Genomic DNA, 7,080 nt, shown 5'->3' with positions numbered 1-7,080 from the left:
TATGCTTAAAGCAATGGCCAAGCAGAAGCCAACAACAAGGCAATTCTGGAAAATTTGAAGAAGAAGATCATAAAGAACAAGAGCCAATGACTAAATCAGTTGGAAAACATCTTGTGGGCTCACAGAACAATAACTTGCTCCAGCACAGGCGAGTCGCCATTCTCACTATGCTATGGCACGGAGGCCGTTATTCCTACCGAACTGACAGTCACCATGAATCGGTCAGAACTCGTCGAATCTGGACACAATGACTTTATCCTAGCTTGAGAGGTTGACTTACTGGAAGAACGCCGTGACCTAGCAGCCATCAGAGTGGCATCTTACCATCAGACTCTAAAGAAGTCCTACAACAAGCGAGTCAATCCTCGATTCTTTCAACCTGGTGATCTAGTTCTGGAAAAGACTAAAGATGACGCTAAGCTAGCACCAACATGGGAGGGGGTCCGTACATAGTAGAGCACGTCGTCGGCAATGGAGTGTACTGGATCAAGACCCAAGAAGGGAAACCATTACCATGTCCTTGGAACACTTATTTGTTAAAGAAATTTTATCAATAAAAATGTAATGTCTTGAAATCCATGTTTCTATACATTCCAAAGTTTGGTATAATTTACTTATGTATGTTATTGCAACCTACTCCGTTCAAGTTCACTAACAGACATGGAACTCATGCTGAAAGAACCACCAGAATACGCAAACTTTCAGCACTCTCATGAGTCTCAACACTCTCTGTGAGCAACACGCTTTCTTAAGCTAACATGCTTTCTGCGAGCAACACGCTCTCTTGAGCTCATAGGCTCCATAGTCTCTCTAATTCTCACTAGTTGAGGACCTATAACTCTAGGATCAACTCAGTGAGAACGCTCTCCGTGAGCAACACTCTTTCTTAAGTTAACACGCTATCCGAGAGCAACACGCTCTCTTGAGCTTAATGGCTCCATAGCCTCTCTAATTTTCACTAGCTGAGGACCTATAACTCTAGGATCAACTCAGTGAGAACGGTCTCCGTGAGCAACATGCTTTCTTAAGCTAACACGCTCTCTTGAGCTCATAGGCTCCATAGCCTCTCTAATTCTCACTAGTTGAGGACCTATAACTCTAGGATCAACTTAGTGAGAATGCTCTAAGTGAACAACATGCTTTCTTAAGCTAACACGCTTTCTTGAGCTCATAGGCTCCATTGCCTCTCCAATTCTCACTAGTTGAGGACCTATAACTCTAGGATCAAATCGGTGAGAACGCTCTCTAAGAGCAGAACGCTTCCTTAAGCTAAATCTTAGTCTTCTTAGCTTCTACAAGCCTTATACTTTGTAGACCTACAACAAGAGGCTACAACGGCGAAATAACAAAGCATATGTACAAGCAGATAGACCCATGCAAATGACATGCATTCCATAAACATTCATAATGTGAACTGCCTGAACAAACTCAGGAAACCAGTTCACAAATCCACCGATCTGCTGGGACCACCCAAAAATCCAGATCGGTATCATTACAACTTTTGAAACCATTGAACTGCCACTTGCGTGGAAACCAGTTCGTTCTGTATCTGTACCAAAAAGGTGAACTGCCCAGGCAAGCCTAGGAAACCAGTTCTATAGTTTTAATTTCTTACAAAGAAGGAAACAGGCAAAACATTCAAAGAATTTTCAACTTACAAAGACAAGTCCAGCAATCATAGTCAAGAATCAGCAACAATGTGTTTATCAGTAGGAGCAGTACTGGTGGAAGGAGAATTACTCACATCTCGCGGTACGACAAGTGTAGCGGTACCCCTAGCCTCACGATCATGCTCCTCCTTTAGCTCAAAGTACATCTCCTCTAGCAAGGCATGTTCTTTAGAAACTCGATCATATACTTTTTGCGCTTTTCGTGCAACGCCTTGACAATGCTTGGTATACTCAGTCACGAAAGCCAGCTTTTCATGCAGGTCGATCATCGAACCGACCAGAACTGCTTTCTCATCTAACGCGTCCTGATGCTTTTTCGTCACCGCCTTCAACTTCTTCTTATCAACTGCCCAGGCAGTACGCATCCTTAGCAACTCAGCCTTATCACTTTCAATATTATCAGTACGTTGAACAGTTTGCTTTAGCTTGTCATACCTAGCAAGGAACTACAAAGAAAACACCTAGGTCAGAAATCGCCAAGCAAACAACAAGAAACCAGTACAAATAAAGAGCTTACTAAACAACATGCCAAATCAGTGGTCTTCAGCGTCGTCTCCAGGGTTTCGCCTTCAAGCTCTGCTTTATCACTTCCAGCACTATCCCTTCCAGAAGGCAGGTCGCTATGGAGGTCGAATGGAAGCTACAGTCAGAGCGTTTGACCATACATTTCTTCCCCATCTTCCCGTAGAAGAAGTCACTCCCCACATCACCAACACGCGGTGCTGAGCTGCCCCTAGTCGCATTGTGGCCTTGACCGAGATCGCCATGTTCCTCAGCCGTCCGGTCGCCCCTAAGCCCCCCCCCCCTGACTGGGGGACCTGAACACTATACATAGCCAGACAATTACAACAACATCAAGAATCACACATTCAAACCATCAAGGAACTAAACAAAACGAAGAAGCAAAAACAAGCATTGTATAAAAGCAAAAGGACGAACTGCTCCAGTTCGTCTACTAGACAAATTGCTGAGTCTACTCAAGAAATCTAGCTCGGCTAGCTACCATTCATCATTCCATGCGCTCCCCAGAACAATACGGGGAGCCAGGCCAGTTAGTTCAGTATTTTGACAACCAACAAAGAAAGGCGAACTGCCCAGGTTACCCTGGGAAACCAGCTCTAATGTATCGCAACTTACAACATAAAAAAAAACAAAAACACTCGCAACTCTCAAATTCAAGACAGAATAGACACATTTTCAGTTCAACCTCTGCAGCGCCCCTATCACCCACCACAATTGAGAGACCATCAACATCCACATTCACAAACACGTCCAATGCAACATCTTCAACTTGAGACTCAACGACCACTTGAGCAGGTACAACAAAAATAGGAGCATCACATGCATTTCCCAGCACGGGTACTACTGATGTACTGGGAGCCCTGCGTTCATGCTCCTCTCTGTAAGCTTTGTACTCTGCTTTTAGCTTGAGGAATTCAACGTCTAGGACGTCGTATGCTTGGGTAGCCTGCTAAGCGACGCCCTTGCAGTGCTGGGCATAGCTAGTCACCTTGACAATCTCTGCATTCGCAGCATCGAGTTTCTCCCCAGCGGCATGTAGTTTCTGCTTGGCGTCTTCCAACTCGTTGGCCATCAGAAGCTTTCCCAAAGTAACATCCTGGTGCTCTTTCTTCAGCGCTTCGAAGTCCTCACGATCTACGAAATATGCATCCTGGACATTTTGCAACTCTTCCTTCAGCTTAGTAACAGACTCCTTCTATGACTCAGCTATCTGAGCAATCTCCTTCAGCTCCTGATATCCACTCACAAGCTACACATACAAAAGTACAACAACAGTTGATAATTGGCATGCAAGTACAGAGCTAATAAACAAGATCTGCAGAACGGCACTTACCAGACAGTGAGCCACGTCCATTCACCTTAGATTATCAGCAAGACCCTTGGTGTCCAATTCCTTACGGCTGCCATCTAGAGATATGTGATCAAGCAGGCAAGATGCAATCTTACTCGACTTGAAGCCGACATCAGTTCGCTTCACAGTTCGAGGCCTTCAACTTCGCTTACGAGAGGGTTCTCGGGACACTGAGGTTGGACTCTGATCGACCCCAAAGGTCTCTAGATCCAAGAGTGGTGCAGGCTTCAACCTGGAACTACGAGTGGCCTTACCACCAACTCGTTCACCACCAGACACGCCCCCAGCACCGGAGCTATCCCCAAGCACATGCCTCGTAGCCTTGACAACCTTGGTAGCGTCTTGCTTAGGCATATCGTCCTTTCTCTTCAACGAGCTACTCTGCTCGCGAGGCTTGAAGACCATCTCATCCAACTCCAAGGGCGAGCTACTAGACCCCCCTTCAGGTCGCCCACTCGACCCACCAACCCTCGAGGCACCAAGACCTTCGGTGGGTCGCTTAGGGCCAACACGACTTTGGTTTCTGTCCTCCCTTGTCACCAGATCGCCTTTACGCTTCTCCATCGCTACTTCACTAGTTTGACCCCGAACCCTTTTCTTCTGATCCCTTCTCTTTTCCCTAACCATGTGATCTCTTCGCTCCACAAAGAAATGAGCGACCTCAGGTAGTTTCTCCCGTTTCTGAGCTTGAGTTAGCTTCACAAACTTTTCTATCACCGACCACTTAGTTCGTGTCTTTATAGTGAGCTCTGCACAAACAGCAAAGACCCAAATCAGTTAAAATATCAACAATTCAAACATCAAGACAACAGAACAACACACTCCTACCCACCAACAAAATTGCAAACCCTTGTTTGCAAACTACATCCTCTAGCACAGAAGTTCCCAACTAACAGTAACGACCTCCTCTCCCAAGCCTCATTGCTTACACCATCCAGCACGCTAGATTTTCCCGTCAAAGTTTGCAAGCTAAAGTTGTAAGCACGGGATTGCTTTACGGTTTAATGCTCAATAATGTCAACGACCTCTATGTGGTATTCACCACTCGCGTTCAACATATCAAATACCCTAAGTAGCCACCAAGTATTATCCACAAATTAGCAGGGCGCTTTCTACCAGAATGTCAAAAAGTCGCAAGTCAGCTTCAAGAACGGTATCCTCATACCAGCCCTCAGCTGCCCCTCGCAGACTATTACCCCGTAGTTCGGTGGTATGTATGTCTCACTAAACACTTTGACGTTCTTCTCCAGTTTGTGTACCTCCAGGTCGCCCTCCTGGATACCATAAACCTCCCGTAGCTCAATGAAAGCTTTAGTAGCACATTTATTTACAACTCTAGGAGGCAACCCACTAGAGGATGACCCCTCAGCACGACCTGAAGTACTAGCTACAGCAGCAGCATATTCAGATTGTACATCCTCCTCCACATCCTCACCCTCAAACTCTACTGATTCCTCTTTCTCCTCCTCCATTTTCTCACAACTCAACGATATTTCTCGAATCTCTTCAGATCGAGTATCGTCCGAATTAGACATTCCTTTTTTTTTCATAATGATTACAAGTCCTGAACAAAACAAGCTAAAGATGACCTAACAACTCAACGAAACTAACAAGAACACAAGAAAAATGAGTAACAACAATGGCGAAAACACTAACCTGAAGAGTTCTAGTCTCTGCAGTTCTGGAAACGAAACAAAAAATGACATTTCGAATATCCAAAAGTTGTTTTATACAACCGCCCCTCCAGTTCCCAATGCATCATGATTACAACCTAAGCCTTAGCCTGCACACGTCTACCAAAGACCTGTCTTTTCAAAATTATGGAAAAAGCGGTGACACGTTTCCTCACCAACTGCCGAGATTCTGTCACGTGCCACCTATCACCCCACATCAGTTCGTGATACAACACGAGTTGATCTCCATAGTTCGGTAGACATTTCCATTCGCGCAAGTCCGCTTCTTCACTCATGCTCAACACGCGCCACTGTTTTCTCTCAGCAGATCGCTTCAATGAACAGCGCGCCCTACTGAGAGGGGGTTGTGTGAGGGAGTAATATCCTCATTCAAGAATATCAAATACGTGTTGAACATAGCGGAAATACCACACCGACCTCTGAACTAGTTCTCCGAACTGCTTTCAGAATGAACTACATCATCAACTCACATTCACGAGCCATGAGATCACTCTAGACCAGATCGACTCGCACATCTCCTTACAGAGCGTTCTGTCTCGTGACTCAGCCTACCTTCTAGAAAACAATCATTGCTAAAGCTGTACTTACACACTTTATCACTACAAATTATGAACCACTGTAACTACTCCCCATCATTACAGAATTCCTACCACCACCATTTCAACACTTCTTCTCAATCTCGACCATACATTTGTGGATGTCAGTACACGTGTTGGATAGAGAATCACATTCACTAGCTATAAATACCTCCTATTTAAACTACACCAGACCTGATTCTTCTCTCCCCCCAGAATCGAGAGATATATACGTAGGTAGTTTGCTCAACAACAAACTCGGTCTTTCCCATATTCAAATCCTTTCTCCTCCTAATCTTGTATGTAAGGTTTAACAAAAATACACTTTTATAGTTGCTCCCTTGACTCTTGTATTTTATATGTCAGTTCGCTATTTATTGTCAAATTTACAACGAGGCCTCGGTAATTTATTTCTAATGAATTTGGAGAGAAGATGTTCTACCTTTCTGTAGTGTCTTTGAATGGACGTATTTTGGTTATTTCCTCTACTGTTGTTACAGCACCTAACTAATTCTGTGCTCTAGTTTTTTTTTGGTACTTACTTCCTTGTCACACCATTCAGCAAATTTGCTCTTTGGCCTCTACAACTTGAGAATCAAGAATAAAAGACATAAGTGCATCACCTTTTACTTGACCTAGAGAGCAGGCTTCACCAGTTTGATTGAGAATTCAATAGTTTTTCCGTCTACTCTGCATTTATTTATTTTTTATTTTAGCACCCAATGCAAGGGTTATAGAGCTAGCTACTACCTCTATCGAGAACCATCACAAGGGATTGGGCGACTTGATTTCTTGGAGGGGGATCTCTCATTTCTTCTGGCTCTGTATTTGAGCTAAGAAAGTAAAAGGAAAATCAACATTTTTAACCCTTGAACTTGTCATGTTTTTTTCTGTCCCATGAAGTTTTCTCTTATAAGCAAAAAAGCCGTGGACTATGAAATCACCCTTCAATTTTTCCACTTTCAGCTATACGAATTTTTTTTGTAACACTTTTTGAACACTCAAGGTATTTTAGGTTACAATTATGAGCTTTAAGCCAGTCAGAGATGTAAATTCCAGTTTAAGTATTCGAGTTTTAGGTAAAAATTAGTTGAAGAATAATGAAAAGTGTCAAAGTTAAGTGATAACTCAAATTTTAAGCCGGTCGGCTCTGGAAGAATTAAAGAAGTCCAAAAGATGAATGTCCGTGGGAGTTTGGAACAACAGAGACATGAATAACAAAAGTAAAGTAGATTAAGTTACTTACTCACAAGAATAACTTGAAGCTT

General features: G+C 43.6%; 1 long non-coding RNA gene across 2 annotated transcripts; it reads right to left on the bottom strand.

Annotated features, from left to right (window-relative positions):
* Positions 1–1,375: 1,375 nt before the first annotated feature.
* LOC147488174 (uncharacterized) lies at positions 1,376–6,870 on the bottom strand. 2 transcript variants are annotated; one of them, XR_015202305.1, is made up of 3 exons: positions 3,526–6,870; positions 2,188–3,441; positions 1,376–2,116 (listed from the first exon to the last, which is right to left on the bottom strand). It is a non-coding gene; the product is annotated as an uncharacterized LOC147488174 (long non-coding RNA). The 2 variants fall into 2 exon arrangements; XR_015202306.1 differs by having other exon boundaries at positions 2,200–3,441.
* Between the last annotated feature and the right edge of the window lie 210 nt (positions 6,871–7,080).

Source organism: Coptis chinensis, chromosome 7 (genome assembly GCF_015680905.1).
Source record: "Coptis chinensis isolate HL-2020 chromosome 7, ASM1568090v1, whole genome shotgun sequence".
NCBI lineage: Eukaryota > Viridiplantae > Streptophyta > Magnoliopsida > Ranunculales > Ranunculaceae > Coptis > Coptis chinensis.
This window is presented reverse-complemented; position numbering and strand designations above follow the sequence as displayed.